A 262-nucleotide genomic window follows, 5' to 3' on the forward strand; every position below is an offset into this window, starting at 1 on the left:
TTATTTCCCGCGCCTGACGACCAGATTTTCCCTCCCCCCCCCCCCCCCAATCATGTCCTTTGTTTTTTTTTGGATATGCAGCATTTCGAAATTTTTTCTGGGGGGGTAAAGGAGAGGTATCACCCCCCCCCCTTTAAATTTTTTTTTTCTCTTCATAATCGAAAAAGGAGGGTTTATTTAACGAAAAAAAATAATTCTGTTTAAGGAAGCCACTCTTTGGCCAGGCCCTGACCGCTAATCGTGCCGGTGTGTGCGGTTATAA

At 44.7% G+C, this 262-nt stretch overlaps 1 protein-coding gene across 2 annotated transcripts in view; it reads left to right on the forward strand.

Moving 5' to 3' along the window:
• LOC122556207 (profilin-2-like) overlaps positions 1-262 on the forward strand; it is a 61,574-nt gene that overhangs the window by 836 nt on the left and 60,476 nt on the right. The window lies entirely within an intron of this gene.

Source organism: Chiloscyllium plagiosum, chromosome 13 (assembly GCF_004010195.1).
Source record: "Chiloscyllium plagiosum isolate BGI_BamShark_2017 chromosome 13, ASM401019v2, whole genome shotgun sequence".
NCBI classification, from domain to species: Eukaryota; Metazoa; Chordata; class Chondrichthyes; order Orectolobiformes; family Hemiscylliidae; genus Chiloscyllium; species Chiloscyllium plagiosum.